The sequence below is a fragment of the Lactuca serriola genome, chromosome 3, assembly GCF_051521515.1.
Source record: "Lactuca serriola cultivar US96UC23 chromosome 3, Lser_US96UC23_V15, whole genome shotgun sequence".
NCBI classification, from domain to species: domain Eukaryota; kingdom Viridiplantae; phylum Streptophyta; class Magnoliopsida; order Asterales; family Asteraceae; genus Lactuca; species Lactuca serriola.
This window is the reverse complement of record NC_136410.1, coordinates 123,206,790-123,214,268: the sequence shown is the minus strand read 5'-3', so window position 1 is coordinate 123,214,268 and position 7,479 is coordinate 123,206,790. Positions and strand designations below refer to the sequence as shown.

Genomic DNA, 7,479 nt, shown 5'->3' with positions numbered 1-7,479 from the left:
CTGGAATCCGAATTCCACAAGAAGGAGGACAGAAATAAAGGCAAATCGAGTAGTGGTGTCAAAAATGACGTGGTATCGACTTTCGAAAGAAATCCATAAAAGAAAGGAACAGGATATGAACCATAAATCAAAAGCGACATAAAAGAAGATGACAAAAGCGAACTCTACAACATAATGGTGGGCATGACAACTATGCTATGGAGGAGTACAATCAATGTATAAGAGATGATAATGATTCGGGTCTCGTGCCACCTGAAATTCCAGCCACAAAGAATTTTGAGATCAAGGCTCACATCCTTAATTTGCTAAAGGACATAACATTCATTGGGAAAGAGCACGAGGATGCATATAAGCAAATTGACGAGGTGTTGGAGATAGCAAATTATTTTAATATTTCAAATGTTACCAAGGACACGGTAATGTTGGGACTTCTTCCAGTTGTACTAAATGATTCAACAAAAGATTGGTTGAAATCACTTGCACTTGGGGATATCACTACATGGGAAAATTTAAGAAAATAATTTATTCAACCATTTAGTGCACCTTTAAATATTGCAAAATTAAAGAAAAATATTCATTATTTTCAACAATTCAATGGGGAGTTGTTATATGAAGGTTGGGAGCATTACAAGGGAATGCTTCGGAATTTTCCACAACAATACTTGAATGTGCAACAAGAGATCTCCACTTTCTAAAATGGGATCAACGTGTGCACTCGCCAATTTCATGATACTCATGGGCCTATGACAAAGAAGGATCTGGCGACCAACAAAACGTAGATAAATGAATTTGCAAAGCATTCAAGAGAGTATCATAACCCACGGGAGGACATTACTAAAGGAAAATCGAATGGAGATGGAGGTCAATATAGTATTTCTTCCATTATTACAAAGCTCGACACCAGGGATAGAAGAATTAAAATGATAGGGAAACGGATCCATACGATTCAAGTTGGATGTGGCAATTGTACCTTGCCACATCTTACAAAAGATTATGATTTGAACAAGAACGGGAACAAGAAAACTCAAGTATGATATTCAAGTAGAGATAGGTTTGATGAGTATTAGAGGAAGCCAAGGAGAGAGTGGAAACCTTATGAAGAGTTCAAGAAAGAGAAATAAGAAAAATATCGACAACGGCTAGGTTTTTACTAAAAAGAACAAGTAAAAGTTGAGAAGAAACCCGATCTGAAATCGGTATTGAACAGATTTGTAACACCCAATTCCTGATACACAGTTAATTCGAGCATTCTTGTATTTTTCAATGGGACTCGACGAGTTGGAGGCCCAAATCGTCGAGTATAGACGAGATCCGCGGACAGTTTAAGTGATCTCCTCGACGAGTCGAAAGACAGACTCGGCGAGTAGGCGCTGTTTGGGTAAAACCCTAAATTGAGGGTTTGCACCCTATTTAAACACCTTATCTCAGCCTCCATCGTCCCTTATGCTCCCAAAAGACATCATATTGAAACCCTAGCCGTCTTTGTGTGTTTTAAGGCCATTTTGGTGCATTTTGGTGGATTGTGAAACGTGAAAAGAAGGAGGAAGCTTGGGAGTTCGAGTTGCGGCTTGGAGATCTAGATATTTTGTTCCATTTTCAGCTCATTCAAGGTAAAATGCCCCTGTCTTGGTCTTCCATGTGTTTATTTATCCTTAGAGCTTGGATTTTGGGTATCTTTAGGGCTTTCTAAGCCATTTTTGGAATTGTGAAGGGTCATTTGGGGTTTTGACTTCAGATTTGGGTCATTGGATGGGTATCATGGCTTAAAGGTGCCAACTCTATGGCCATGAGAGCCCCATGCATCTTGTAGAGCACCTTTTATGACTTTTTGAGCCAAAGACCCCATGCATGTGCACCAAGTTTGGAACTTTACGTATAAAATGGACATTAGGTGGCCAGATCTATGATTTTGGTGTGTTAAAAACCATTTAAATCGATTGCATAGTGTTGGTCAAGGATGAACTCGCCGAGTTGTTCTTGGGACTCGGCGAGTCGCGACGTATTGACCACCAAATCCTTTATGTGGATGGACCTGTTGTTAGGATGGAAAGTCCTGTAGTTGTTTGGGTACAAAAAGGGACTTGGAAATCATGGGACTTGACGAGTGCTAGAGCAGACTCGGCGAGTCCAAGGCAATCTCCCAATATTTGAAGATGGACTCGACGAGTTGTTCATACAACTCGGTAAGTCGGATGAAGATGATCCCAATGGTTTGAATGAAGGAGAACCCATCGAGTTCTTGCTAGACTCGACAAGTGAAGTCGGGATCGGATCGGGTAATGGAGTATGGACTCGACAAGTTGGTAGACCAACTCGGTGAGTCAGGTCAACTGGGCGTTGACTTTGACCAATGTTGAGCTTGCCTGGCTTTGGCATTAACTCGGGTTAGGGTTGTGTATTTTGTTTGATGACTTGAGGGTTGTCGTATAGGGATTGAGGAGTCGAGGAGAGCCGACCTTCACACCGAGGATAGTTCAGACACTACACGACATCGAGGTGAGTTACCTTCCAGTAGAAGTGCGTCTAAGACACCATGGTTGGCCCACTAGTAATTGTAGTTGGGACAATTATCTTTGTGATAATTGTCTGTTCTGTTATTGTTGGATATGTGAGTATGCTAGATTGCTAGATATGTGAGTATGCTAGTTTGGTAGTTGCTATGTTATGTGAGATAGTATCCGTAGCAGGGGGACTAGTCCCCGATTCGGTAGCTAGGACCAATGGGTTGGTCGAACACCCCATATATGTCTGACATCATGATTATGATATGATATTATGTGTTAGTAGTAAGGGGTGAAATAGTCCCCGTGTTTGGTTGGGATAGACTGGAGGGTAGGTCAGCACCCCATAATGGCTCGACATGGGTAGGTCAGCACCCCCCGAATGGCTTATCATGGGTAGGTCAGCACCCCAGAATGGCTTGACGTGGGTAGGTCAACACCCCAGAATGGCTTGGCATGGGTAGGTCAGCACCCCAGAATGGCTTGACAAGGGTAGGACGGGCGCTCCAGAATCGCCCGGCAGCATGTATGCTATGTGATTGGATGGTATGTGGTATGATGGGGGAACTCACTAAGCTTCGTGCTTACTGTTTTAGTTTTTTGTTTCAGGTACCTCTTCGTCTAAGGGGAAGGAGTCAGCAGTGTAGCACCACATCACACACACACATGATTTCCGCTTAGAGTTTTCTGGGAATGTACTCTGATATTTTGTTACTCGAGATGATTTGGTTGAGACATGATATTACGGTTTATGTATTGACATGATCCTAGCAATGTTTTGATAAACAAATTTATAAATCACTTCATTTCAAAACGAAATCTTTGGCCTCAAATTTTGGGATGTTACAAGATTCATGGAGGTTAGTTAGAAGAGTCATGAAAATATGGATGCGACCTTGAGAAATCAGCAAGCATCTATTATGAACATTGAAATGTGGGTTAGGCAATTTGCCAAGCTCATACACAAACATTTATCGAGTGTAACTTCGAATAATACCGAGAAAAACCTCGGGAGCTCAAGTGTTGGTTGTTACAACTGGAGATGGAGAGAAGTATGAGCCTATGGTACTCCTGGAATAAGCAAAAATCTCCATGAACACAACCCGAAAGAAAAGAAACGAAACATAAAACATGTTATTTTCAGTTTTTACGTCGTGGTGATGAGATGGCCGCATCGTGGCCGCTGGAAAGTGTTTCTGAAACTCCACATGTTAGACCTTATTAGCCACCTCTTAGATATTTGTCTCCAGAAAAGAATAAAGCACTGAGCAAGAGCACAAGAATTTCATGGATCAAGTAAAAGGGCTTTCCATTAACATGCCATTTGTTGAAGAAATTGCAAAGATGCCTGAATACGAGAAGTTCCTCAAGGATCTCATCAGCAACCGTAAGGAATTAGAAAAGGTCTCAAAAGTAGTACTCAATGAACAATGTTCAACTGATGTGAGAGAAGGCATTCCAATAGATATGGAAGATTCGGGGAGTTTAACATTAACTTGTGATTTTGAAAATTCATTAAAAACGAATGCTTTGGCCGATTCAGGAGCTACTATCAATCTTATGTCTTATTATTGTTACAAAAGCTTGATTCACTAGAATTAAAGACCACTATAATAGCTATCTACATGGCAGATCGTTCAATCACATACCCTCACAGGGTTATTGAAGACTTGTTAGTTAAGGTTGGGAAATTTGTATTTTTGGTGGATTTCGAAGTGTTAGATATGCACGAAGATGAGGAATTACCCATAATCTTAGGAAGACATTTCCTAAGTACCACCCATACTTTGGTAGAATCCACGATTCAAAACTCAGGCTCTGAGTTGGAGATGAAGAGATAACTTTTGGAGTAAATAAGATGTCCATTAACTTGGAAGTCAATAATGAATTAATGATGTATTCTTTATGAAAGAAGTGGATGATGAAGTGAATAGGACAGACGAAATAGTTTAAGATAAAGAATAGCGTGATGAATTTGTAGTGTTGGAAAATTTGATGGAAGAAGAGCTACTGAATTGGGACCAATCTTTACAACAAAAAGAAGAACCAAAAGAGGGGGTAAAATGTACCAAACCAAACTACAATTCTGATGATTTTTGAAGTATTTTCCTTTTCAAACCCTCAAGATCAAGTCAAGGAGACAACTAATGATGAAGATTGTAATGATTAAGGAGATGAGTGGGTTATCAATACCAAACTAGGCAAGGAAGATGTAGAGATGAAGGAACCTGAAAGAGACAAAAACGAATGACAAAGGTAGTTGGATTAAATATTGGAGTCAAACGCAAGCACGAAGAAAATGCTATCCAGAAAAAGAAAGAGAATTCAAGGAAGGAATACAAAAGAAGGGTAGCTGCTAAAAAAAGGAAGAGACTCGAGATGAAGGAGAATAAGGAGATTCCACTCCCACCCACAAAAATGTAGAGAGGGAAGGCGTTTGGCTAACAAATCCTACAAAAAAGCACTTCTGGGAAGCAACACGTGTTTGGTTTGCATTTTATTTTCATTATCTCTACTTTTTTTCGTTTGATAATTGTTCATGATGGTTTTTTTTCTCGTTATCTAAATTTCTTCATGTGTAAATCTAGAAAATGGGTGTTTAAAACTTAGAAATTTTTGGGAAATTCTTGTTCCCACGTCGTGGAAACGACCTTAAACCCGTTTTTGCACATATAGAACAAACCCCATATTGTGGCTAATCTTTTGCCACGACATGAAATTTTCATCAGTAAAATTTTTTAGCCCTAAAAGATCAAATTATTTTACCCTTTTTTTGCTTCATCCACATTCGTGTTTATCTTTATTAGAGTGAGTCATCAAATTTAATTTATTTTTCTTCAATTTTTCGTGCATAATCTTTAGAAAAGGTATGTTGCTTCAACTTAATCTTACTAACTCTAGATTTAGTATTATAATTGCAAAATATTTCTGCCAATTTACACGATTCTTTAAGATGTGATTTTTGGATCTAGTAGTACACAACCTTGAAAAAACTTTTGTTTTTCTTTCTAAAAATGTGGTGTGCTTTTGGATGTTTGTTTCTTTGTTTGTTTTTTAGAAAATGGGACACTGAACACGCACCGGATAGAAGGATTTTCTCCTAGTTAAAAAGTAAAACGCATTTGAGTCACCACTACATGAATGGTATAAATGGACTTCAAATGTCAATCTCGAGACTTGCACGTTACAAAGCCAGATTTGATATGCTGCATAATAGAGAGGTTATGGCACTTCCAAATATAGATTGGAATTGGATTGCAAGTGTGGGACTTATCACTAAAATTAAGCCATATTTGACAAGAGTTTACATGGGAAAGGGTTTTAGTTTTACTTATGCAGGGTGGATGCATTTGTTCAAAATTCAAGAGCCACTATACAAAGAACTGTGTGTGGAATTCCTTTCCACAATTTCGTTCAATTTTCAAGGAGATATGAAGGATACTAAAGCTTTGAGTTTTAGACTTGGTGGTGTAGATCGGCAATATAGCTTGGAGACTCAACCTCTATGATTATTTGGATGTTATTACTCTAAACTTCATGAATTTTCTAAATGAGGCACATTGGGTGACACCACAAAAAGCGTTTGATCAAGATCTTTGGTTTTGCATAGAAAATGGAGTCTATAAGCCAATTACTACCCATGTAAGCTTCATTCTTTCTCCAATACATCGTTTCATTCATTAGCTCATCACATTCTCTATAAATCAGAAGAAAATGGGTGATAGGATGCGTGTCAAGTTCATGAGAGATTTTTCACTATATGATTTATAGATATTATTATGAGGCTTTTGACATTTGTAAAAGGCATCACAACACACATATGAACAATTTTAGAAGATTTTGAGATGCTCAATTCCCACGATGTGGACTCTCTATTGCCATGTCTTGGTGGTTTACTTTGTCGCAATTTTGGAAGACGTTCTTCATTCCCGTTGCATGGTCCACTACTTTCCACATCATGACAACTACATTGATCATGATATGGACTTTATCATACTCAATGCCACGACATGGTCAACACTTTCCCATGTCATGTTCAGTAAACATTATATTATTTTTCAATCTTTTGCACCACCTTTCAGAAGTTGGTGATCTTTAACTAATTTATGACAAATTCAGAAGCAGAAAATCCCAGTTTCCAGCTTACATATTGAGATGTTGAAGTTTTTCCCACAATAATCGATTCGATCAGCCACTACTTCCCCTAGTGAGTATATTCCATTTTCTTGTTTTTTTTTTGTTTTTGTTTTTTGCTATATTTCTTTTATGCATACAATGAGGGCATTGTATGAAATGAGTGTGGGGTAGGGGTCGAAAAAGGATTTCATGCATTAAAAGTTTTATTATTGAAAATGCTAGATTTAAAAGTTTTATTATATTATATAGACTTGTAAAAATAGTCTAACTAAAAAATCTAGTACATTTTTCTAAATTTTGATATTATTGCGTTAGAACGAGTTTGCTAGTGTTATGTGGGATGATTCAATGAGAACTCTAATATTTAGTGGAGCCAATTTGTTATAATGTATATGTGGCTTCCCTGTTCTAGAGAAATCATGATACAAAAACGCAAGCTTGTGCAGTTTGAAGGATATAATATGCTTTAGATTAATATATGTTTAGACTCCAATAAAAGCCTACCGGTCCCGATTTATCTCATGGGTCATGAGTTTAAATAGAGTAAGCCATGTTTTCACGTATTTTTTTAATTTCTATATTTTGAGTCTGTTATATATAAAATAATTAACAATTCAGGAGTGGAATCAATCTGCGTCCTTTGAGACTCTGTGAGTATTCCCCCCGTGGATATTTATATCTATCCATGTAATTGTAACAGCTTCAATGGATGGGAAAAAATCGTTACACAGGCTTCATCGAAAGTCATGGGTTCCACTAGTGGGCTAAGCAATTACAAGTACTCTAATGAACTTCTTATAAAGTCACGAACTATAGTATAGTAGAAATAAAGTTATAAATT

At 37.9% G+C, this 7,479-nt stretch overlaps 1 non-coding gene across 1 annotated transcript; it reads right to left on the bottom strand.

Annotated features, from left to right (window-relative positions):
- Positions 1-557: 557 nt before the first annotated feature.
- On the bottom strand, positions 558-664 carry LOC145096460 (small nucleolar RNA R71). The gene has a single exon (XR_013703868.1). It is a non-coding gene; the product is annotated as a small nucleolar RNA R71 (small nucleolar RNA).
- Positions 665-7,479: the final 6,815 nt, after the last annotated feature.